Below are 21,096 nucleotides of genomic sequence, written 5' to 3'. Positions count from 1 at the left end.
ATTTTTTGCTGCGGTTAGAATTTCTGAGGATAAGTTTATTTGTAAATCACAAGAGTGAGAAGTTTCGTAACTTTTGTTTACTCTGTTCTTCGGTTTCTGGGTTTGAATTTGGCCAAAAGTTTTCAACCTATAATTGATGGGTTCAATATTGCAAATATTTTGATTTTGAAATTTCAGTATTTTACATTTTCGAGCTTTTTCTCAATTAGTTTTTTTCCAAATCTGAGTTAGAAAATGACAGCTTTCTAATGAAAAACCGTGTTGTCAGCTTTTTCTCGAATTCATTTTTTAAAATATTACTTGCCACGACCCGGGATCGAACCAGAGACCTTACGATCTTCAGTCTAATGCTCTCCCAACTGAGCTATCACGACTTTGGAAGTTGAAGATTACGGCGTTCTAAGTTCATATTTTAGTACAAGATACTATATAACCGCTAAGTGTTGAATTTTTTGCTGCGGTTAGAATTTCTGAGGGTAAGTTTATTTGTAAATCACAAGAGTGAGTAGTTTCGTAACTTTTGTTTACTCTGTTCTACGGTTTCTGGGTTTGAATTTGGCCAAAAATTTTCAACCTATAATTGTTGGGTTCAATAATGCAATTGTTTTGAGTTTGAAATTTCAGTTTTTCTACATTTTCGCAGCTTTTTTTCAATTAGTTTTTTTTTCCAAATCTGAGTTAGAAAATGACAGCTTTCTAATGAAAAACAGTGTTGTCAGCTTTTTCTCAGATTCATTTTTTAAAATATTACTTGCCACGACCCGGGATCGAACCAGAGACCTTACGATCTTCAGTCTAATGCTCTCCCAACTGAGCTATCACGACTTTGGAAGTTGAAGATTACGGCGTTCTAAGTTCATATTTTAGTACAAGATACTATATAACCGCTAAGTGTTGAATTTTTTGCTGCGGTTAGAATTTCTGAGGGTAAGTTTATTTGTAAATCACAAGAGTGAGTAGTTTCGTAACTTTTGTTTACTCTGTTCTACGGTTTCTGGGTTTGAATTTGGCCAAAAATTTTCAACCTATAATTGTTGGGTTCAATAATGCAATTGTTTTGAGTTTGAAATTTCAGTTTTTCTACATTTTCGCAGCTTTTTTTCAATTAGTTTTTTTTTCCAAATCTGAGTTAGAAAATGACAGCTTTCTAATGAAAAACAGTGTTGTCAGCTTTTTCTCAGATTCATTTTTCAAAATAATACTTGCCGCGACCCGGGATCGAACCAGGGACCTTTAAATCTTCAGTCTAACGCTCTCCCAACTGAGCTATCACGGCTTTGGGAGGTGAAGATTACGGCGTTCTAATTTCGTATTTTAGTACAAGATACTATATAACCGCTTAATGTTGAATTTTTTGCTGCGGTTAGAATTTCTGAGGGTAAGTTAATTTGTAAATCACCAGAGTGAGTAGTTCCGTAACTTTTGTTTACTCTGTTCTACGGTTTCTGGGTTTCAATTTGGCCAAAAGTTTTCAACCTATAATTGTTGGGTTCAATAATGCAATTGTTTTGAGTTTGAAATTTCAGTTTTTCTACATTTTCGCAGCTTTTTTTCAATTAGTTTTTTTTCCAAATCTGAGTTAGAAAATGACAGCTTTCTAATGATCTTTCTAATGAAAAACAGTGTTGTCAGCTTTTTCTCAAATTCATTTTTCAAAATAATACTTGCCGCGACCCGGGATCGAACCAGAGACCTTTAAATCTTCAGTCTAACGCTCTCCCAACTGAGCTATCACGGATTTGGGAGGTCAAGATTACGGCGTTCTAATTTCGTATTTTAGTACAAGATGCTATATAACCGGTTAATGTTGAATTTTTTGCTGCGGTTAGAATTTCTGAGGGTAAGTTAATTTGTAAATCACAAGAGTGAGTAGTTTCGTAACTTCTGTTTACTCTGTTCTACGGTTTCTGGGTTTGAATTTGGCCAAAAGTTTTCAACCTATAATTGTTGGGTTCAATAATGGAATTATTTCGATTTCAAAATTTCAGTTTTTTACATTTTCGCAGCTTTTTCTCAGTTAGTTTTTTTCCAAATCTGAGTTAGAAAATGACAGCTTTCTAATGAAAAACAGTGTTGTCAGCTTTTTCTCAAATTCAGTTGTTTAAATATTAGTTGCGCCACGACCCGGGATCGAACCAGGGACCTTTCGATCTTCATTCTAACGCTCTCCCAACTGAGCTAACACGGCTTGGGAAGTTAATGATTACGGCGTTCTAAGTTCATATTTTAGTACAAGATGCTATAGAACCGCATAGTGTTGAATTTTTTGCAGCGGTTAGATTTTCTGAGGATAAGTTAATTTGTAACTCACAAGAGTGAGTAGTTTCGTAACTTTTGTTTACTCTGTTCTACGGTTTCTGGGTTTCAATTTGGCCAAAAATTTTCAACCTATAATTGTTGGGTTCAATAATGCAATTGTTTCGAGTTTGAAATTTCAGTTTTTTTCATTTTCGCAGCTTTTTTTCAATTAGTTTTTTTCCAAATCTGAGTTGGAAAATGACAGCTTTCTAATGAAAAACAGTGTTGTCAGCTTTTTCTCAAATTCGTTTTTTAAAATATTACTTGCCGCGACCCGGGATTGATCCAGGGACTTTTAGATTTTCAGTCTAACGCTCTCCCAACTGAGCTATCACGGCTTGGGAATTTAAAGATTACGGCGTTCTAAGTTCATATCTTAGTACAAGGTACTATAGAATCGCATAGTGTTGAATTTTTTTGCAGCGGTTAGATTTTCTGAGGATAAGTTAATTTGTAAATCACAAGAGTGAGTAGTTTCGTAACTTTTGTTTACTCTGTTCTACGGTTTCTCGGTTTCAATTTGGCCAAAAATTTTCAACCTATAATTGTTGAGTTCAATAATGCAACTGTTTCGAGTTTGAAGTTTCAGTTTTTTACATTTTCGCAGCTTTTTTTCAATTTGTTTTTTTTTCCAAATCTGAGTTAGAAAATGACAGCTTCCTAATGAAAAATAGTGTTGTCAGCTTTTTCTCAAATTCGTTTTTAAAAATATTACATGCCGCGACCAGGGATCGAACCAGGGACCTTTAGACTTTCAGTCTAACGCTCTCCCAACTTAGCTATCACGGCTTGTGAAGTTAAAGATTACGGCGTTCTAAGTTCATATTTTAGTACAAGATACTATATAACCAGTAAGTGTTGAATTTTTTGCTGCGGTTAGAATTTCTGAGGATAAGTTTATTTGTAAATCACAAGAAAGAGTAGTTCCGTAACTTTCGTTTACTCTGTTCTACAATTTCTGGGTTTGAATTTGGCCAAAAGTTTTCAATCTATAATTGTTGGGTTCAAAAATGCAATTGTTTCGAGTTTGAAATTTCAGTTTTTTTCGATTTCGCAGCTTTTTTTCAATTAGTTTTTTTCCAAATCTGAGTTAGAAAATTACAGCTTTCTAAAGAAAAACAGTGTTGTCAGCTTTTTCTCAAATTCGTTTTTTAAAATATTACTTGCCGCGACCCGGGATTGATCCAGGGACTTTTAGATTTTCAGTCTAACGCTCTCCCAACTGAGCTATCACGGCTTTGGGAGGTCAAGATTACGGCGTTCTAATTTCGTATTTTAGTACAAGATACTATATAACCGGTTAATGTTGAATTTTTTGCTGCGGTTAGAATTTCTGAGGGTAAGTTTATTTGTAAATCACAAGAGTGAGTAGTTTCGTAACTTCTGTTTACTCTGTTCTACGGTTTCTGGGTTTGAATTTGGCCAAAAGTTTTCAACCTATAATTGTTGGGTTCAATAATGGAATTATTTCGATTTCAAAATTTCAGTTTTTTACATTTTCGCAGCTTTTTCTCAGTTAGTTTTTTTCCAAATCTGAGTTAGCAAATGACAGCTTTCTAATGAAAAACAGTGTTGTCAGCTTTTTCTCAAATTCAGTTTTTTAAATATTAGTTGCCACGACCCGGGATCGAACCAGGGACCTTTCGATCTTCATTCGAACGCTCTCCCAACTGAGCTAACACGGCTTGGGAAGTTAATGATTACGGCACTCTAATTTCATATTTTAGTACAAGATGCTATAGAACCGCATAGTGTTGAATTTTTTGCAGCGGTTAGATTTTCTTAGGATAAGTTAATTTGTAACTCACAAGAGTGAGTAGTTTCGTAACTTTTGTTTACTCTGTTCTACGGTTTCTGGGTTTCAATTTGGCCAAAAATTTTCAACCTATAATTGTTGGGTTCAATAATGCAATTGTTTTGAGTTTGAAATTTCAGTTTTTTTCATTTTCGCAGCTTTTTTTCAATTAGTTTTTTTCCAAATCTGAGTTGGAAAATGACAGCTTTCTAATGAAAAACAGTGTTGTCAGCTTTTTCTCAAATTCGTTTTTTAAAATATTACTTGCCGCGACCCGGGAGTGATCCAGGGACTTTTAGATTTTCAGTCTAACGCTCTCCCAACTGAGCTATCACGGCTTGGGAATTTAAAGATTACGGCGTTCTAAGTTCATATTTTAGTACAAGGTACTATAGAACCGCATAGTGTTGAATTTTTTGCAGCGGTTAGATTTTCTGAGGATAAGTTAATTTGTAAATCACAAGAGTGAGTAGTTTCGTAACTTTTGTTTACTCTGTTCTACGGTTTCTCGGTTTCAATTTGGCCAAAAATTTTCAACCTATAATTGTTGGGTTCAATAATGCAATTGTTTCGAGTTTGAAATTTCAGTTTTTTTCATTTTCGCAGCTTTTTTTCAATTAGTTTTTTTCCAAATCTGAGTTGGAAAATGACAGCTTTCTAATGAAAAACAGTGTTGTCAGCTTTTTCTCAAATTCGTTTTTTAAAATATTACTTGCCGCGACCCGGGAGTGATCCAGGGACTTTTAGATTTTCAGTCTAACGCTCTCCCAACTGAGCTATCACGGCTTGGGAATTTAAAGATTACGGCGTTCTAAGTTCATATTTTAGTACAAGGTACTATAGAACCGCATAGTGTTGAATTTTTTGCAGCGGTTAGATTTTCTGAGGATAAGTTAATTTGTAAATCACAAGAGTGAGTAGTTTCGTAACTTTTGTTTACTCTGTTCTACGGTTTCTCGGTTTCAATTTGGCCAAAAATTTTCAACCTATAATTGTTGAGTTCAATAATGCAACTGTTTCGAGTTTGAAATTTCAGTTTTTTACATTTTCGCAGCTTTTTTCAATTTGTTTTTTTTCCAAATCTGAGTTAGAAAATGACAGCTTCCTAATGAAAAACAGTGTTGTCAGCTTTTTCTCAAATTCGTTTTTTAAAATATTACATGCCGCGACCCGGGATCGAACCAGGGACCTTTAGACCTTCAGTCTAACGCTCTCCCAACTTAGCTATCACGGCTTGTGAAGTTATAGATTACGGCGTTCTAAGTTCATATTTTAGTACAAGATACTATATAACCAGTAAGTGTTGAATTTTTTTGCTGCGGTTAGAATTTCTGAGGATAAGTTTATTTGTAAATTACAAGAAAGAGTAGTTCCGTAACTTTCGTTTACTCTGTTCTACAATTTCTGGGTTTGAATTTGGCCAAAAGTTTTCAATCTATAATTGTTGGGTTCAAAAATGCAATTGTTTCGAGTTTGAAATTTCTTTTTTTCGTACATTTTAGCAGCTTTTTTTCAATTAGTTTTTTTTCCAAATCTGAGTTAGAAAATGACAGCTTCCTAATGAAAAACAGTGTTGTCCGCTTTTTCTCAAATTCGTTTTTTAAAATATTACTTGCCGCGACCCGGGATTGATCCAGGGACCTTTAGGTTTTCTGTCTAACGCTCTCCCAACTGAGCTATCACGGCTTGGGAATTTAAAGATTACGGCGTTCTAAGTTCATATTTTAGTACAAGGTACTATAGAACCGCATAGTGTTAAATTTTTTGCAGCGGTTAGATTTTCTGAGGATAAGTTAATTTGTAAATCACAAGAGTGGGTAGTTCCGTAACTTTTGTTTACTCTGTTCTACGGTTTCTGGGTTTCAATTTGGCCAAAAATTTTTAACCTATAATTGTTGGGTTCAAAAATGCAATTGTTTCGAGTTTGAAGTTTCCGTTTTTTTTGTACATTTTCGCAGCTTTTTTTCAATTAGTTTTTTTTCCAAATCTGAGTAAGAAAAGGACAGCTTTCTAATGAAAAACAGTGTTGTCAGCTTTTTCTCAAATTTATTTTTTAAAATATTACTTGCCGCGACCCTGGATCGAACTAGGGACCTTTAGATCTTCAGTCTAACGCTCTCCCAACTGAGCTATCATGGCTTGTGAAGTTAAAGATTACGGCGTTCTAAGATCATATTTTAGTACAAGATACTATATAACCGCTAAGTGTTGAATTTGTTGGTGCGGTTAGATTTTCTGAGGATAAGTTAAATTGTAAATCACAAGAGTGAGTAGTTCCGTAACTTTTGTTTACTCTGTTCTACGGTTTCTGGGTTTCAATTTGGCCAAAAGTTTTCAACCTATAATTGTTGGGTTCAAAAATGCAATTGTTTCGAGTTTGAAATTTCCGTTTTTTTTGTACATTTTCGCAGCTTTTTTTCAATTAGTTTTTTTTCCAAATCTGAGTTAGAAAATGACAGCTTTCCAATGAAAAACAGTGTTGTCAGCTTTTTCTCAAATTCATTTTTTAAAATATTTCATGCATCGACCCGGGATCGAACCAGGGACCTTTAGATCTTCAGTCTAACGCTCTCCCAACTTAGCTATCACGGCTTGTGAAGTTAAAGATTACGGCGTTCTAAGTTCATATTTTAGTACAAGATACTATATAACCAGTAAGTGTTGAATTTTTTGCTGCGGTTAGAATATCTGAGGATAAGTTTGTTTGTAAATCACAAGTGTGAGTAGTTTCGTAACTTTTGCTTACGTCGTTCTAAGGTTTCTGGGTTTGAATTTGGTCAAAATTTTTCAACCTATAATTGTTGGGTTCAATAATGGAATTATTTCGATTTCAAAATTTCAGTTTTTTACATTTTCGCAGCTTTTTCTCAGTTAGTTTTTTTCCAAATCTGAGTTAGCAAATGACAGCTTTCTAATGAAAAACAGTGTTGTCAGCTTTTTCTCAAATTCAGTTTTTTAAATATTAGTTGCCACGACCCGGGATCGAACCAGGGACCTTTCGATCTTCATTCGAACGCTCTCCCAACTGAGCTATCACGGCTTGGGAATTTAAAGATTACGGCGTTCTAAGTTCATATTTTAGTACAAGGTACTATAGAACCGCATAGTGTTAAATTTTTTGCAGCGGTTGGATTTTCTGAGGATAAGTTAATTTGTAAATCACAAGAGTGGGTAGTTCCGTAACTTTTGTTTACTCTGTTCTACGGTTTCTGGGTTTCAATTTGGCCAAAAATTTTTAACCTATAATTGTTGGGTTCAAAAATGCAATTGTTTCGAGTTTGAAGTTTCCGTTTTTTTTGTACATTTTCGCAGCTTTTTTTCAATTAGTTTTTTTTCCAAATCTGAGTAAGAAAAGGACAGCTTTCTAATGAAAAACAGTGTTGTCAGCTTTTTCTCAAATTTATTTTTTAAAATATTACTTGCCGCGACCCTGGATCGAACTAGGGACCTTTAGATCTTCAGTCTAACGCTCTCCCAACTGAGCTATCATGGCTTGTGAAGTTAAAGATTACGGCGTTCTAAGATCATATTTTAGTACAAGATACTATATAACCGCTAAGTGTTGAATTTGTTGGTGCGGTTAGATTTTCTGAGGATAAGTTAAATTGTAAATCACAAGAGTGAGTAGTTCCGTAACTTTTGTTTACTCTGTTCTACGGTTTCTGGGTTTCAATTTGGCCAAAAGTTTTCAACCTATAATTGTTGGGTTCAAAAATGCAATTGTTTCGAGTTTGAAATTTCCGTTTTTTTTGTACATTTTCGCAGCTTTTTTTCAATTAGTTTTTTTTCCAAATCTGAGTTAGAAAATGACAGCTTTCCAATGAAAAACAGTGTTGTCAGCTTTTTCTCAAATTCATTTTTTAAAATATTACATGCATCGACCCGGGATCGAACCAGGGACCTTTAGATCTTCAGTCTAACGCTCTCCCAACTTAGCTATCACGGCTTGTGAAGTTAAAGATTACGGCGTTCTAAGTTCATATTTTAGTACAAGGTACTATATAACCAGTAAGTGTTGAATTTTTTGCTGCGGTTAGAATATCTGAGGATAAGTTTGTTTGTAAATCACAAGTGTGAGTAGTTTCGTAACTTTTGCTTACGTCGTTCTAAGGTTTCTGGGTTTGAATTTGGTCAAAATTTTTCAACCTATAATTGTTGGGTTCAATAATGCAATTGTTTTGAGTTTGAAATTTCCGTTTTTTTTGTACATTTTCGCAGCTTTTTTTCAATTAGTTTATTTCCAAATCTGAATTAGCAAATGACAGCTTTCTAATGAAAAACAGTGTTGTCAGCTTTTTGTCAAATTCAATTTTTAAAATATTACTTGCCGCGACCCGGGATCGAACCAGGGACCTTTAGATCTTCAGTCTAACTCTCTCCCAACTGAGCTATCACGGCTTGTGAAGTTACAGATTACGGCGTTCTAAGTTCATATTTTAGTACAAGATACTATATAACCAGTAAGTGTTGAATTTTTTGCTGCGGTTAGAATTTCTGAGGATAAGTTTATTTGTAAATCACAAGAAAGAGTAGTTCCGTAACTTTCGTTTACTCTGTTCTACGATTTCTGGGTTTGAATTTGGCCAAAAGTTTTCAACCTATAATTGTTGGGTTCAAAAATGAAATTGTTTTGAGTTTGAAATTTCTTTTTTTTCGTACATTTTAGCAGCTTTTTTTCAATTAGTTTTTTTCCAAATCTGAGTTAGAAAATGACAGCTTTCTAATGAAAAACACTGTTGTCAGCTTTTTCTCAAATTCATTTTTTAAAATATTACTTGCCGCGACCCCGGATCGAACCAGGGACCTTTAGATCTTCAGTCTAACGCTCTCCCAACTGAGCTATCACGGCTTGTGAAGTTAAAGATTACGGCGTTCTAAGTTCATATTTTAGTACAAAATACTATATAACCAGTAAGTGTTGAATTTTTTGCTGCGGTTAGAATATCTGAGGATAAGTTTATTTGTAAATCACAAGTGTGAGTAGTTTCGTAACTTTTGCTTACGTCGTTCTAAGGTTTCTGGGTTTGAATTTGGCCAAAATTTTTCAACCTATAATTGTTGGGTTCAATAATGCAATTGTTTCGAGTTTGAAATTTCCGTTTTTTTTGTACATTTTCGCAGCTTCATTTCAATTAGTTTATTTCCACATCTGAATTAGCAAATGACAGCTTTCTAATGAAAAACAGTGTTGTCAGCTTTTTGTCAAATTCATTTTCTAAAATATTACTTGCCGCGACCCGGGAGCGTACCAAGGACCTTTAGATCTTCAGTCTAACGCTCTCCCAACTGAGCTATCACGGCTTGGTAAGTAAAAGATTACGGCGTTCTAAGTTCATATTTTAGTACGAGATACTATATAACCGCTAAGTGTTGAATTTTTTGCCGCGGTTAGAATTTCTGAGGATAAGTTTATTTGTCAATCACAAGAGTGAGTAGTTCCGTAACTTTTGTTTACTCTGTTCTACGGTTTCTGGGTTTCAATTTGGCCAAAAGTTTTCAACCTGTAATTGTTGGGTTCAAAAATGCAATTGTTTCGAGTTTGAAATTTCCTTTTTTTCGTATATTTTTGCAGCTTTTTTTCAATTACTTTTTTTTCCAAATCTGAGTTAGAAAATGACATATTTCTAATGAAAAACAGTATTGTCAGCTTTTTCTCAAATTTTTTTTTAAATATTACTTGCCGCGACCCGGGATCGAACCAGGGACCTTTAGATCTTCAGTCTAACGCTCTCTCAACTGAGCTCACGGCTTGGGAAGTTACAGATTACGGCGTTCTAAGTTCATATTTTAGTACAAGATACTATATAATCGCTAAGTGTTAAAATTTTTGGTGCGGTTAGATTTTCTGAGGATAAGTTAATTTGTAAATCGCAAGAGTGAGTAGTTCCGTAACTTTTGTTTACTCTGTTCTACGGTTTCTGGGTTTCAATTTGGCCAAAAGTTTTCAACCTATAATTGTTGGGTTCAAAAATGCAATTGTTTCGAGTTTGAAATTTCCGTTTTTTGTACATTTTTGCAGCTTTTTTCAATGAATTTTTTTTCAAATCTGAGTTACAAAATGACAGCTTTCTAATGAAAAACAGTGTTGTCAGCTTTTTCTCAAATTCATTTTTTGAAAATATTACTTGGCGCGACCCGGGATCGAACCAGGGACCTTCAGATCTTCAGTCTAACGCTCTCCCAATTGAGCTATCACGGCTTGTGAAGTTAAAGATTACGGCGTTCTAAGTTCATATTTTAGTACAAGATACTATATAACCAGTAAGTGTTGAATTTTTTGCTGCGGTTAGAATTTCTGAGGATAAGTTTATTTGTCAATCACAAGAGTGAGTAGTTCCGTAACTTTTGTTTACTCTGTTCTACGGTTTCTGGGTTTCAATTTGGCCAAAAGTTTTCAACCTATAATTGTTGGGTTCAAAAATGCAATTGTTTCGAGTTTGAAGTTTCCTTTTTTTCGTACATTTTCGCAGCTTTTTTTCAATTACTTTTTTTTCCAAATCTGAGTTAGAAAATGACATATTTCTAATGAAAAACAGTATTGTCAGCTTTTTCTCAAATTTTTTTTTAAAATATTACTTGCCGCGACCCGGGATCGAACCAGGGACCTTTAGATCTTCAGTCTGACGCTCTCCCAACTGAGCTCACGGCTTGGGAAGTTAACGATTACGGCGTTCTAAGTTCATATTTTAGTACAAGATACTATATAATCGCTAAGTGTTAAAATTTTTGGTGCGGTTACATTATCTGAGGATAAGTTAATTTGTAAATCGCAAGAGTGAGTAGTTCCGTAACTTTTGTTTACTCTGTTCTACGGTTTCTGGGTTTCAATTTGGCCAAAAGTTTTCAACCTATAATTGTTGGGTTCAAAAATGCAATTGTTTCGAGTTTGAAATTTCCGTTTTTTGTACATTTTTGCAGCTTTTTTCAATGAGTTTTTTTTTCAAATCGGAGTTAGAAAATGACAGCTTTCTAATGAAAAACAGTGTTGTCAGCTTTTTCTCAAATTCATTTTTTAAAAATATTACTTGGCGCGACCCGGGATGGAACCAGGGACCTTCAGATCTTCAGTCTAACGCTCTCCCAATTGAGCTATCACGGCTTGTGAAGTTAAAGATTACGGCGTTCTAAGTTCATATTTTAGTACAAGATACTATATAACCAGTAAGTGTTGAATTTTTTGCTGCGGTTAGAATATCTGAAGATAAGTTTTTTTGTAAATCACAAGACTGAGTAGTTTCGTAACTTTTGCTTACGTCGTTCTAAGGTTTCTGGGTTTGAATTTGGCCAAAATTTTTCAACCTATAATTGTTGGGTTCAAAAATGCAATTGTTTCGAGGTTGAAATTTCCTTTTTTTCGTACATTTTCGCAGCTTTTTTTCAATTACTTTTTTTTCCAAATCTGAGTTAGAAAATGACATATTTCTAATGAAAAACAGTATTGTCAGCTTTTTCTCAAATTTTTTTTTTAAATATTACTTGCCGCGACCCGGGATTGAACCAGGGACCTTTAGATCTTCAGTCTGACGCTCTCCCAACTGAGCTCACGGCTTGGGAAGTTAAAGATTACGGCCTTCTAAGTTCATATTTTAGTACAAGATACTATATAATCGCTAAGTGTTAAAATTTTTGGTGCGGTTAGATTTTCTGAGGATAAGTTAATTTGTAAATCGCAAGAGTGAGTAGTTCCGTAACTTTTGTTTACTCTGTTCTACGGTTTCTGGGTTTCAATTTGGCCAAAAGTTTTCAACCTATAATTGTTGGGTTCAAAAATGCAATTGTTTCGAGTTTGAAATTTCCGTTTTTTGTACATTTTTGCAGCTTTTTTCAATGAGTTTTTTTTTCAAATCTGAGTTAGAAAATGACAGCTTTCTAATGAAAAACAGTGTTATCAGCTTTTTCTCAAATTCATTTTTAAAAAATATTACTTGGCGCGACCCGGGATCGAACCAGGGACCTTCAGATCTTCAGTCTAACGCTCTCCCAATTGAGCTATCACGTCTTGTGAAGGTAAAGATTACGGCGTTCTAAGTTCATATTTTAGTACAAGATACTATATAACCAGTGAGTGTTGAATTTTTTGCTGCGGTTAGAATATCTGAAGATAAGTTTTTTTGTAAATCACAAGACTGAGTAGTTTCGTAACTTTTGCTTACGTCGTTCTAAGGTTTCTGGGTTTGAATTTGGCCAAAATTTTTCAACCTATAATTGTTGGGTTCAAAAATGCAATTGTTTCGAGTTTGAAATTTCCGTTTTTTGTACATTTTTGCAGCTTTTTTCAATTAGTTTTTTTTCCAAATCTGAGTTAGAAAATGACATATTTCTAATGAAAAACAGTGTTGTCAGCTTTTTCTCAAATTCATTTTTAAAAATATTAATTGCCGCGACTCGGGATCGAACCAGGGACGTTTAGATCTTCAGTCTAACGCTCTCCCAACTGAGCTATCACGGCTTGGGATGATAAAGATTACGGCGTTCTAAGTTCATATTTTCGTACAATATACTATATAACCGCTAAGTGTTGAATTTTTGCTGCGGTTAGAATATCTGAGGATAAGTTTTTTTGTAAATCACAAGACTGAGTAGTTTCGTAACTTTTGCTTACGTCGTTCTAAGGTTTCTGGGTTTGAATTTGGCCAAAATTTTTCAACCTATAATTGTTGGGTTCAAAAATGCAATTGTTTCGAGTTTGAAATTTCCGTTTTTTGTACATTTTTGCAGCTTTTTTCAATCAGTTTTTTTTCAAATCTGAGTTAGAAAATGACAGCTTTCTAATGAAAAACAGTGTTGTCAGCTTTTTCTCAAATTCATTTTTTAAAAATATTACTAGCCGTTACCCGGGATCGAACCAGGGACCTTTTGATCTTCAGTCTAACGCTCTCCCAACTGAGCTATCATGGCTTGGGAAGTAAAAGATTACGGCGTTCTAAGTTCATATTTTAGTACAAGATAATATATAACCGCTAAGTGTTGAATTTTTTGCTGCGGTTAGAATTTCTGAGGATAAGTTTTTTTGTAAATCACAAGACTGAGTAGTTTCGTAACTTTTGCTTACGTCGTTCTAAGGTTTCTGGGTTTGAATTTGGCCAAAATTTTTCAACCTATAATTGGTGGGTTCAATAATGCAATTGTTTCGAGTTTGAAACTTCCGTTTTTTTTTGGTACATTTCCGGAGCTTTTTTTCAATTAGTTTTTTTTCCAAATCTGAGTTAGAAAATGACATATTTCTAATGAAAAACAGTGTTGTCAGCTTTTTTTTCTCAAATTCATTTTTAAAAATATTACTTGCCGCGACCCGGGATCGAACCAGGGACCTTTAGATCTTCAGTCTAACGCTCTCCCAACTGAGCTATCACGGCTTGGGAAGATAAAGATTACGGCGTTCTAAGTTCATATTTTAGTACAATATACTATATAACCGCTAAGTGTTGAATTTTTGTTGCGGTTAGAATATCTGAGGATAAGTTTTTTTGTAAATCACAAAACTGAGTAGTTTCGTAACTTTTGCTTACGTCGTTCTAAGGTTTCTGGGTTTGAATTCGGCCAAAATTTTTCAACCTATAATTGGTGGGGTCAATAATGCAATTGTTTCGAGTTTGAAACTTCCGTTTTTTTTGGTACATTTTCGGAGCTTTTTTTCAATTAGTTTTTTTTCCAAATCTGAGTTAGAAAATGACATATTTCTAATGAAAAACAGTGTTGTCAGCTTTTTCTCAAATTCATTTTTAAAAATATTACTTGCCGCGACCCGGGATCGAACCAGGGACCTTTAGATCTTCAGTCTAACGCTCTCCCAACTGAGCTATCACGGCTTGGGATGATAAAGATTACGGCGTTCTAAGTTCATATTTTAGTACAATATACTATATAACCGCTAAGTGTTGAATTTTTGCTGCGGTTAGAATATCTGAGGATAAGTTTTTTTGTAAATCACAAGACTGAGTAGTTTCGTAACTTTTGCTTACGTCGTTCTAAGGTTTCTGGGTTTGAATTTGGCCAAAATTTTTTAACCTATAATTGTTGGGTTCAAAAATGCAATTGTTTCGAGTTTGAAATTTCCGTTTTTTGTACATTTTTGCAGCTTTTTTCAATTAGTTTTTTTTCAAATCTGAGTTAGAAAATGACAGCTTTCTAATGAAAAACAGTGTTGTCAGCTTTTTCTCAAATTCATTTTTTAAAAATATTACTAGCCGTGACCCGGGATCGAACCAGGGACCTTTTGATCTTCAGTCTAACGCTCTCCCAACTGAGCTATCATGGCTTGGGAAGTAAAAGATTACGGCGTTCTTAGTTCATATTTTAGTACAAGATAATATATAACCGCTAAGTGTTGAATTTTTTGCTGCGGTTAGAATTTCTGAGGATAAGTTTTTTTGTAAATCACAAGACTGAGTAGTTTCGTAACTTTTGCTTACGTCGTTCTAAGGTTTCTGGGTTTGAATTTGGCCAAAATTTTTCAACCTATAATTGGTGGGTTCAATAATGCAATTGTTTCGAGTTTGAAACTTCCGTTTTTTTGGTACATTTTCGGAGCTTTTTTTCAATTAGTTTTTTTTCCAAATCTGAGTTAGAAAATGACATATTTCTAATGAAAAACAGTGTTGTCAGCTTTTTCTCAAATTCATTTTTAAAAATATTACTTGCCGCGACCCGGGATCGAACCAGGGACCTTTAGATCTTCAGTCTAACGCTCTCCCAACTGAGCTATCACGGCTTGGGAAGATAAAGATTACGGCGTTCTAAGTTCATATTTTAGTACAATATACTATATAACCGCTAAGTGTTGAATTTTTGCTGCGGTTAGAATATCTGAGGATAAGTTTTTTTGTAAATCACAAGACTGAGTAGTTTCGTAACTTTTGCTTACGTCGTTCTAAGGTTTCTGGGTTTGAATTTGGCCAAAATTTTTCAACCTATAATTGTTGGGTTCAAAAATGCAATTGTTTCGAGTTTGAAATTTCCGTTTTTTGTACATTTTTGCAGCTTTTTTCAATTAGTTTTTTTTCAAATCTGAGTTAGAAAATGACAGCTTTCTAATGAAAAACAGTGTTGTCAGCTTTTTCTCAAATTCATTTTTTAAAAGTATTACTAGCCGTGACCCGGGATCGAACCAGGGACCTTTTGATCTTCAGTCTAACGCTCTCCCAACTGAGCTATCATGGCTTGGGAAGTAAAAGATTACGGCGTTCTAAGTTCATATTTTAGTACAAGATAATATATAACCGCCAAGTGTTGAATTTTTTGCTGCGGTTAGAATTTCTGAGGATAAGTTTTTTTGTAAATCACAAGACTGAGTAGTTTCGTAACTTTTGCTTACGTCGTTCTAAGGTTTCTGGGTTTGAATTTGGCCAAAATTTTTCAACCTATAATTGGTGGGTTCAATAATGCAATTGTTTCGAGTTGAAACTTCCGTTTTTTTTGGTACATTTTCGGAGCTTTTTTTCAATTAGTTTTTTTTCCAAATCTGAGTTAGAAAATGATATATTTCTAATGAAAAACAGTGTTGTCAGCTTTTTCTCAAATTCATTTTTAAAAATTTTACTTGCCGCGACCCGGGATCGAACCAGGGACCTTTAGATCTTCATTCTAACGCTCTCCCAACTGAGCTATCACGGCTTGGGAAGATAAAGATTACGGCGTTCTAAGTTCATATTTTAGTACAATATACTATATAACCGCTAAGTGTTGAATTTTTGTTGCGGTTAGAATATCTGAGGATAAGTTTTTTTGTAAATCACAAAACTGAGTAGTTTCGTAACTTTTGCTTACGTCGTTCTAAGGTTTCTGGGTTTGAATTTGGCCAAAATTTTTCAACCTATAATTGGTGGGTTCAATAATGCAATTGTTTCGAGTTTGAAACTTCCGTTTTTTTTGGTACATTTTCGGAGCTTTTTTTCAATTAGTTTTTTTTCCAAATCTGAGTTAGAAAATGACATATTTCTAATGAAAAACAGTGTTGTCAGCTTTTTCGCAAATTCATTTTTAAAAATATTACTTGCCACGACCCGGGATCGAACCAGGGACCTTTAGATCTTCAGTCTAACGCTCTCCCAACTGAGCTATCACGGCTTGGGATGATAAAGATTACGGCGTTCTAAGTTCATATTTTAGTACAATATAATATATAACCGCTGAGTGTTGAATTTTTGTTGCGGTTAGAATATCTGAGGAAAAGTTTTTTTGTAAATCACAAAACTGAGTAGTTTCGTAACTTTTGCTTACGTCGTTCTAAGGTTTCTGGGTTTGAATTTGGTCAAAATTTTTCAACCTATAATTGTTGGGTTCAAAACTGCAATTGTTTCGAGTTTGAAATTTCCGTTTTTTGTACATTTTTGCAGCTTTTTTCAATTAGTTTTTTTTTCATATCTGAGTTAGAAAATGACAGCTTTCTAATGAAAAACAGTGTTGTCAGCTTTTTCTCAAATTCATTTTTTAAAAATATAACTAGCCGTGACCCGGGATCGAACCAGGGACCTTTTGATCTTCAGTCTAACGCTCTCCCAACTGAGCTATCATGGCTTGGGAAGTAAAAGATTACGGCGTTCTAAGTTCATATTTTAGTGCAAGATAATATATAACCGCTAAGTGTTCAATTTTTTGCTGCGGTTAGAATTTCTGAGGATAAGTTTTTTTGTAAATCACAAGACTGAGTAGTTTCGTAACTTTTGCTTACGTCGTTCTAAGGTTTCTGGGTTTGAATTTGGCCAAAATTTTTCAACCTATAATTGGTGGGTTCAATAATGCAATTGTTTCGACTTTGAAACTTCCGTTTTTTTTGGTACATTTTCGGAGCTTTTTTTCAATTAGTTTTTTTTCCAAATCTGAGTTAAAAAATGACATATTTCTAATGAAAAACAGTGTTGTCAGCTTTTTCTCAAATTCATTTTTAAAAATATTACTTGCCGCGACCCGGGATCGAACCAGGGACCTTTAGATGTTCAGTCTAACGCTCTCCCAACTGAGCTATCACGGCTTGGGAAGATAAAGATTACGGCGTTCTAAGTTCATATTTTAGTACAATATACTATATAACCGCTAAGTGTTGAATTTTTGTTGCGGTTAGAATATCTGAGGATAAGTTTTTTTGTAAATCACAAAACTGAGTAGTTTCGTAACTTTTGCTTACGTCGTTCTAAGGTTTCTGGGTTTGAATTTGGCCAAAGTTTTTCAACCTATAATTGGTGGGGTCAATAATGCAATTGTTTCGAAATTGAAATTTCCGATTTTTTTGGTACATTTTCGGAGCTTTTTTTCAATTAGTTTTTTTTCCAAATCTGAGTTAGAAAATGACATATTTCTAATGAAAAACAGTGTTTTCAGCTTTTTCTCAAATTCATTTTTAAAAATATTAATTGCCGCGACCCGGGATCGAACCAGGGACCTTTAGATCTTCAGTCTAACGCTCTCCCAACTGAGCTATCACGGCTTGGGATAATAAAGATTACGGCGTTCTAAGTTCATATTTTAGTACAATATACTATATAACCGCTAAGTGTTGAATTTTTGTTGCGGTTAGAATATCTGAGGATAAGTTTTTTTGTAAATCACAAAACTGAGTAGTTTCGTAACTTTTGCTTACGTCGTTCTAAGGTTTCTGGGTTTGAATTTGGCCAAAATTTTTCAACCTATAATTGGTGGGTTCAATAATGCAATTGTTTCGAGTTTGAAACTTCCGTTTTTTTTGGTACATTTTCGGAGCTTTTTTTCAATTAGTTTTTTTTCCAAATCTGAGTTAGAAAATGACATATTTCTAATGAAAAACAGTGTTGTCAGCTTTTTCTCAAATTCATTTTTAAAAATATTACTTGCCGCGACCCGGGATCGAACCAGGGACCTTTAGATCTTCAGTCTAACGCTCTCCCAACTGAGGTATCACGGCTTGGTATGATAAAGATTACGGCGTTCTAAGTTCATATTTTAGTACAATATACTATATAACCGCTAAGTTTTGAATTTTTGCTGCGGTTAGAATATCTGAGGATAAGTTTTTTTGTAAATCACAAGACTGAGTAGTTTCGTAACTTTTGCTTACGTCGTTCTAAGGTTTCTGGGTTTGAATTTGGTCAAAATTTTTCAACCTATAATTGTTGGGTTCAAAAATGCAATTGTTTCGAGTTTGAAATTTCCGTTTTTTGTACATTTTTGCAGCTTTTTTCAATTAGTTTTTTTTCAAATCTGAGTTAGAAAATGACAGCTTTCTAATGAAAAACAGTGTTGTCAGCTTTTTCTCAAATTCATTTTTTAAAAATATTACTAGCCGTGACCCGGGATCGAACCAGGGACCTTTTGATTTTCAGTCTAACGCTCTCCCAACTGAGCTATGATGGCTTGGGAAGTAAAAGATTACGGCGTTCTAAGTTCATATTTTAGTACAAGATAATATATAACCGCTAAGTGTTGAATTTTTTGCTGCGGTTAGAATTTCTGAGGATAAGTTTTTTTGTAAATCACAAGACTGAGTAGTTTCGTAACTTTTGCTTACGTCGTTCTAAGGTTTCTGGGTTTGAATTTGGCCAAAATTTTTCAACCTATAATTGTTCGGGCTCAATAATGCAATTGTTTCGAGTTTGAAACTTCCGTTTTTTTGGTACATTTTCGGAGCTTTTTTTTCAATTAGTTTTTTTCCAAATCTGAGTTAGAAAATGACATATTTCTAATGAAAAACAGTGTTGTCAGCTTTTTCTCAAATTCATTTTTAAAAATATTACTTGCCGCGACCCGGGATCGAACCAGGGACCTTTAGATCTTCAGTCTAACGCTCTCCCAACTGAGCTATCACGGCTTGGGAAGATAAAGATTACGGCGTTCTAAGTTCATATTTTAGTACAATATACTATATAACCGCTAAGTGTTGAACTTTTGTTGCGGTTAGAATATCTGAGGATAAGTTTCGTAACTTTTGCTTACGTCGTTCTAAGGTTTCTGGGTTTGAATTTGGCCAAAATTTTTCAACCTATAATTGGTGGGGTCAATAATGCAATTGTTTCGAAATTTTCAGTCTAACGCTCTCCCAACTGAGCTATGATGGCTTGGGAAGTAAAAGATTACGGCGTTCTAAGTTCATATTTTAGTACAAGATAATATATAACCGCTAAGTGTTGAATTTTTTGCTGCGGTTAGAATTTCTGAGGATAAGTTTTTTTGTAAATCACAAGACTGAGTAGTTTCGTAACTTTTGCTTACGTCGTTCTAAGGTTTCTGGGTTTGAATTTGGCCAAAATTTTTCAACCTATAATTGTTCGGGCTCAATAATGCAATTGTTTCGAGTTTGAAACTTCCGTTTTTTTGGTACATTTTCGGAGCTTTTTTTTCAATTAGTTTTTTTCCAAATCTGAGTTAGAAAATGACATATTTCTAATGAAAAACAGTGTTGTCAGCTTTTTCTCAAATTCATTTTTAAAAATATTACTTGCCGCGACCCGGGATCGAACCAGGGACCTTTAGATCTTCAGTCTAACGCTCTCCCAACTGAGCTATCACGGCTTGGGAAGATAAAGATTACGGCGTTCTAAGTTCATATTTTAGTACAATATACTATATAACCGCTAAGTGTTGAACTTTTGTTGCGGTTAGAATATCTGAGGATAAGTTTCGTAACTTTTGCTTACGTCGTTCTAAGGTTTCTGGGTTTGAATTTGGCCAAAATTTTTCAACCTATAATTGGTGGGGTCAATAATGCAATTGTTTCGAAATTGAAATTTCCGATTTTTTTGGTACATTTTCGGAGCTTTTTTTCAATTAGTTTTTTTCCAAATCTGAGTTAGAAAATGACATATTTCTAATGAAAAACAGTGTTGTCAGCTTTTTCTCAAATTCATTTTTAAAAATATTAATTGCCGCGACCCGGGATCGAACCAGGGACCTTTAGATCTTCAGTCTAACGCTCTCCCAACTGAGCTATCACGGCTTGGGATAATAAAGATTACGGCGTTCTAACTTCATATTTTAGTACAATATACTATATAACCGCTAAGTGTTGAATTTTTGTTGCGGTTAGAATATCTGAGGATAAGTTTTTTTGTAAATCACAAAACTGAGTAGTTTCGTAACTTTTGCTTACGTCGTTCTAAGGTTTGGGTTTGAATTTGGCCAAAATTTTTCAACCTATAATTGGTGGGTTCAATAATGCAATTGTTTCGAGTTTGAAACTTCCGTTTTTTTGGTACATTTTCGGAGCTTTTTTCAATTAGTTTTTTTTCCAAATCTGAGTTAGAAAATGACATATTTCTAATGAAAAACAGTGTTGTCAGCTTTTTCTCAAATTCATTTTTAAAAATATTACTTGCCGCGACCCGGGATCGAACCAGGGACCTTTAGATCTTCAGTCTAACGCTCTCCCAACTGAGCTATCACGGCTTGGGATAATAAAGATTACGGCGTTCTAAGTTCATATTTTAGTACAATATACTATATAACCGCTAAGTGTTGAATTTTTGCTGCGGTTAGAAAATCTGAGGATAAGTTTTTTTGTAAATCACAAGACTGAGTAGTTTCGTAACTTTTGCTTACGTCGTTCTAAGGTTTCTGGGTTTGAATTTGGTCAAAATTTATCAACCTATAATTGTTATGTTCAAAAATGCAATTATTTCAATTTTGAAATTTCAGTTTTTTTTTTACATTTTCGCAGCTTTTTCTCGTTTAGTTTTTTTCCAAATCTGAGTTAGAAAATGACAGCTTTCTAATGAAAAACAGTGCTGTCAGCTTTTTCTCAAATTCAGTTTTTAAAATATTACTTGCCTCGACCCGGGATCGAACCAGGGACCTTTAGATCTTCAGTCTAACGCTCTCCCAACTGAGCTATCATGGCTTGGGAAGTAAAAGATTACGGAGTTCTAAGTTCATATTTTAGTACAAGATAATATACAACCGCTAAGTGTTGAATTTTTTGCTGCGGTTAGAATTTCTGAGGATAAGTTTTGTTGTAAATCACAAGACTGAGTAGTTTCGTAACTTTTGCTTACGTCGTTCTAAGGTTTCTGGGTTTGAATTTGGCCAAAATTTTTCAA

The 21,096-nt window shown here is 34.3% G+C and overlaps 1 protein-coding gene and 46 non-coding genes across 47 annotated transcripts in view; 1 reads left to right on the top strand and 46 right to left on the bottom strand.

Annotated features, from left to right (window-relative positions):
* The window catches only part of LOC134846899 (dynein axonemal heavy chain 1-like), a 513,436-nt gene that overhangs the window by 307,656 nt on the left and 184,684 nt on the right, over window positions 1-21,096 (top strand). The gene's annotated exons all lie outside the window — the stretch shown is intronic.
* Window positions 302-374, bottom strand: Trnaf-gaa (transfer RNA phenylalanine (anticodon GAA)). Its single transcript has one exon. It is a non-coding gene; the product is annotated as a tRNA-Phe (tRNA).
* On the bottom strand, window positions 753-825 carry Trnaf-gaa (transfer RNA phenylalanine (anticodon GAA)). Its single transcript has one exon. It is a non-coding gene; the product is annotated as a tRNA-Phe (tRNA).
* Window positions 1,204-1,276, bottom strand: Trnaf-gaa (transfer RNA phenylalanine (anticodon GAA)). The gene has a single exon. It is a non-coding gene; the product is annotated as a tRNA-Phe (tRNA).
* Window positions 1,666-1,738, bottom strand: Trnaf-gaa (transfer RNA phenylalanine (anticodon GAA)). The gene has a single exon. It is a non-coding gene; the product is annotated as a tRNA-Phe (tRNA).
* Trnaf-gaa (transfer RNA phenylalanine (anticodon GAA)) lies at window positions 2,116-2,188 on the bottom strand. The gene has a single exon. It is a non-coding gene; the product is annotated as a tRNA-Phe (tRNA).
* Trnaf-gaa (transfer RNA phenylalanine (anticodon GAA)) lies at window positions 2,564-2,636 on the bottom strand. Its single transcript has one exon. It is a non-coding gene; the product is annotated as a tRNA-Phe (tRNA).
* On the bottom strand, window positions 3,015-3,087 carry Trnaf-gaa (transfer RNA phenylalanine (anticodon GAA)). The gene has a single exon. It is a non-coding gene; the product is annotated as a tRNA-Phe (tRNA).
* Window positions 3,463-3,535, bottom strand: Trnaf-gaa (transfer RNA phenylalanine (anticodon GAA)). The gene has a single exon. It is a non-coding gene; the product is annotated as a tRNA-Phe (tRNA).
* On the bottom strand, window positions 3,911-3,983 carry Trnaf-gaa (transfer RNA phenylalanine (anticodon GAA)). The gene has a single exon. It is a non-coding gene; the product is annotated as a tRNA-Phe (tRNA).
* Window positions 4,359-4,431, bottom strand: Trnaf-gaa (transfer RNA phenylalanine (anticodon GAA)). The gene has a single exon. It is a non-coding gene; the product is annotated as a tRNA-Phe (tRNA).
* Trnaf-gaa (transfer RNA phenylalanine (anticodon GAA)) lies at window positions 4,807-4,879 on the bottom strand. The gene has a single exon. It is a non-coding gene; the product is annotated as a tRNA-Phe (tRNA).
* Window positions 5,255-5,327, bottom strand: Trnaf-gaa (transfer RNA phenylalanine (anticodon GAA)). The gene has a single exon. It is a non-coding gene; the product is annotated as a tRNA-Phe (tRNA).
* On the bottom strand, window positions 5,707-5,779 carry Trnaf-gaa (transfer RNA phenylalanine (anticodon GAA)). Its single transcript has one exon. It is a non-coding gene; the product is annotated as a tRNA-Phe (tRNA).
* Window positions 6,160-6,232, bottom strand: Trnaf-gaa (transfer RNA phenylalanine (anticodon GAA)). The gene has a single exon. It is a non-coding gene; the product is annotated as a tRNA-Phe (tRNA).
* On the bottom strand, window positions 6,613-6,685 carry Trnaf-gaa (transfer RNA phenylalanine (anticodon GAA)). The gene has a single exon. It is a non-coding gene; the product is annotated as a tRNA-Phe (tRNA).
* Trnaf-gaa (transfer RNA phenylalanine (anticodon GAA)) lies at window positions 7,061-7,133 on the bottom strand. Its single transcript has one exon. It is a non-coding gene; the product is annotated as a tRNA-Phe (tRNA).
* Trnaf-gaa (transfer RNA phenylalanine (anticodon GAA)) lies at window positions 7,514-7,586 on the bottom strand. The gene has a single exon. It is a non-coding gene; the product is annotated as a tRNA-Phe (tRNA).
* Window positions 7,967-8,039, bottom strand: Trnaf-gaa (transfer RNA phenylalanine (anticodon GAA)). The gene has a single exon. It is a non-coding gene; the product is annotated as a tRNA-Phe (tRNA).
* Window positions 8,419-8,491, bottom strand: Trnaf-gaa (transfer RNA phenylalanine (anticodon GAA)). Its single transcript has one exon. It is a non-coding gene; the product is annotated as a tRNA-Phe (tRNA).
* On the bottom strand, window positions 8,870-8,942 carry Trnaf-gaa (transfer RNA phenylalanine (anticodon GAA)). The gene has a single exon. It is a non-coding gene; the product is annotated as a tRNA-Phe (tRNA).
* Window positions 9,322-9,394, bottom strand: Trnaf-gaa (transfer RNA phenylalanine (anticodon GAA)). The gene has a single exon. It is a non-coding gene; the product is annotated as a tRNA-Phe (tRNA).
* Trnaf-gaa (transfer RNA phenylalanine (anticodon GAA)) lies at window positions 9,772-9,842 on the bottom strand. Its single transcript has one exon. It is a non-coding gene; the product is annotated as a tRNA-Phe (tRNA).
* On the bottom strand, window positions 10,220-10,292 carry Trnaf-gaa (transfer RNA phenylalanine (anticodon GAA)). Its single transcript has one exon. It is a non-coding gene; the product is annotated as a tRNA-Phe (tRNA).
* Window positions 10,671-10,741, bottom strand: Trnaf-gaa (transfer RNA phenylalanine (anticodon GAA)). Its single transcript has one exon. It is a non-coding gene; the product is annotated as a tRNA-Phe (tRNA).
* Trnaf-gaa (transfer RNA phenylalanine (anticodon GAA)) lies at window positions 11,120-11,192 on the bottom strand. Its single transcript has one exon. It is a non-coding gene; the product is annotated as a tRNA-Phe (tRNA).
* On the bottom strand, window positions 11,571-11,641 carry Trnaf-gaa (transfer RNA phenylalanine (anticodon GAA)). The gene has a single exon. It is a non-coding gene; the product is annotated as a tRNA-Phe (tRNA).
* On the bottom strand, window positions 12,020-12,092 carry Trnaf-gaa (transfer RNA phenylalanine (anticodon GAA)). The gene has a single exon. It is a non-coding gene; the product is annotated as a tRNA-Phe (tRNA).
* On the bottom strand, window positions 12,470-12,542 carry Trnaf-gaa (transfer RNA phenylalanine (anticodon GAA)). The gene has a single exon. It is a non-coding gene; the product is annotated as a tRNA-Phe (tRNA).
* Trnaf-gaa (transfer RNA phenylalanine (anticodon GAA)) lies at window positions 12,919-12,991 on the bottom strand. Its single transcript has one exon. It is a non-coding gene; the product is annotated as a tRNA-Phe (tRNA).
* Trnaf-gaa (transfer RNA phenylalanine (anticodon GAA)) lies at window positions 13,377-13,449 on the bottom strand. The gene has a single exon. It is a non-coding gene; the product is annotated as a tRNA-Phe (tRNA).
* Window positions 13,830-13,902, bottom strand: Trnaf-gaa (transfer RNA phenylalanine (anticodon GAA)). The gene has a single exon. It is a non-coding gene; the product is annotated as a tRNA-Phe (tRNA).
* Window positions 14,279-14,351, bottom strand: Trnaf-gaa (transfer RNA phenylalanine (anticodon GAA)). The gene has a single exon. It is a non-coding gene; the product is annotated as a tRNA-Phe (tRNA).
* On the bottom strand, window positions 14,732-14,804 carry Trnaf-gaa (transfer RNA phenylalanine (anticodon GAA)). Its single transcript has one exon. It is a non-coding gene; the product is annotated as a tRNA-Phe (tRNA).
* Window positions 15,181-15,253, bottom strand: Trnaf-gaa (transfer RNA phenylalanine (anticodon GAA)). The gene has a single exon. It is a non-coding gene; the product is annotated as a tRNA-Phe (tRNA).
* On the bottom strand, window positions 15,634-15,706 carry Trnaf-gaa (transfer RNA phenylalanine (anticodon GAA)). The gene has a single exon. It is a non-coding gene; the product is annotated as a tRNA-Phe (tRNA).
* On the bottom strand, window positions 16,087-16,159 carry Trnaf-gaa (transfer RNA phenylalanine (anticodon GAA)). Its single transcript has one exon. It is a non-coding gene; the product is annotated as a tRNA-Phe (tRNA).
* Window positions 16,537-16,609, bottom strand: Trnaf-gaa (transfer RNA phenylalanine (anticodon GAA)). The gene has a single exon. It is a non-coding gene; the product is annotated as a tRNA-Phe (tRNA).
* Window positions 16,991-17,063, bottom strand: Trnaf-gaa (transfer RNA phenylalanine (anticodon GAA)). Its single transcript has one exon. It is a non-coding gene; the product is annotated as a tRNA-Phe (tRNA).
* Trnaf-gaa (transfer RNA phenylalanine (anticodon GAA)) lies at window positions 17,444-17,516 on the bottom strand. The gene has a single exon. It is a non-coding gene; the product is annotated as a tRNA-Phe (tRNA).
* On the bottom strand, window positions 17,897-17,969 carry Trnaf-gaa (transfer RNA phenylalanine (anticodon GAA)). The gene has a single exon. It is a non-coding gene; the product is annotated as a tRNA-Phe (tRNA).
* On the bottom strand, window positions 18,346-18,418 carry Trnaf-gaa (transfer RNA phenylalanine (anticodon GAA)). Its single transcript has one exon. It is a non-coding gene; the product is annotated as a tRNA-Phe (tRNA).
* Window positions 18,800-18,872, bottom strand: Trnaf-gaa (transfer RNA phenylalanine (anticodon GAA)). The gene has a single exon. It is a non-coding gene; the product is annotated as a tRNA-Phe (tRNA).
* On the bottom strand, window positions 19,501-19,573 carry Trnaf-gaa (transfer RNA phenylalanine (anticodon GAA)). Its single transcript has one exon. It is a non-coding gene; the product is annotated as a tRNA-Phe (tRNA).
* Trnaf-gaa (transfer RNA phenylalanine (anticodon GAA)) lies at window positions 19,925-19,997 on the bottom strand. The gene has a single exon. It is a non-coding gene; the product is annotated as a tRNA-Phe (tRNA).
* Trnaf-gaa (transfer RNA phenylalanine (anticodon GAA)) lies at window positions 20,374-20,446 on the bottom strand. The gene has a single exon. It is a non-coding gene; the product is annotated as a tRNA-Phe (tRNA).
* On the bottom strand, window positions 20,825-20,897 carry Trnaf-gaa (transfer RNA phenylalanine (anticodon GAA)). The gene has a single exon. It is a non-coding gene; the product is annotated as a tRNA-Phe (tRNA).

This window comes from Symsagittifera roscoffensis, chromosome 5, assembly GCF_963678635.1.
Source record: "Symsagittifera roscoffensis chromosome 5, txSymRosc1.1, whole genome shotgun sequence".
NCBI lineage: Eukaryota > Metazoa > Xenacoelomorpha > Acoela > Convolutidae > Symsagittifera > Symsagittifera roscoffensis.
Note: the sequence above shows the minus strand (reverse complement) of the source record. Positions and strands in the feature narration are given on the sequence as shown.